Genomic DNA, 385 nt, shown 5'->3' on the forward strand with positions numbered 1-385 from the left:
CACCGTAACGAATGAGTTCATGGAGCAATTGAAAGGTTTACAAAATTCAGACCCAGAACTGCAAGAGAAGAAAGGCCTGTTGGTTGAAGGAAAAGCCCTAGAATTGCAGATTGGGACTGATGGAGTACTCAAGTGCAAAAATAGAATTTGCGTGCCAAGAGACCCTGACTTGAGGATGGCAATCTTGGACGAGGCACACCGGAGCAAGTTGAGTATTCACCCGGGAACTACCAAGATGTATCAAGATTTGAAGAAAATGTTCTGGTGGTCAGGGATGAAGAAAGAGGTAGCCGAGTATGTTTCCCGTTGCTTGACATGCCAGAAAGCGAAGATTGAACACAAGCGACCTGGTGGAGAACTACAACCATTGGATATTCCGGTTTGG

Source organism: Lupinus angustifolius, chromosome LG02, assembly GCF_001865875.1.
Source record: "Lupinus angustifolius cultivar Tanjil chromosome LG02, LupAngTanjil_v1.0, whole genome shotgun sequence".
NCBI classification, from domain to species: domain Eukaryota; kingdom Viridiplantae; phylum Streptophyta; class Magnoliopsida; order Fabales; family Fabaceae; genus Lupinus; species Lupinus angustifolius.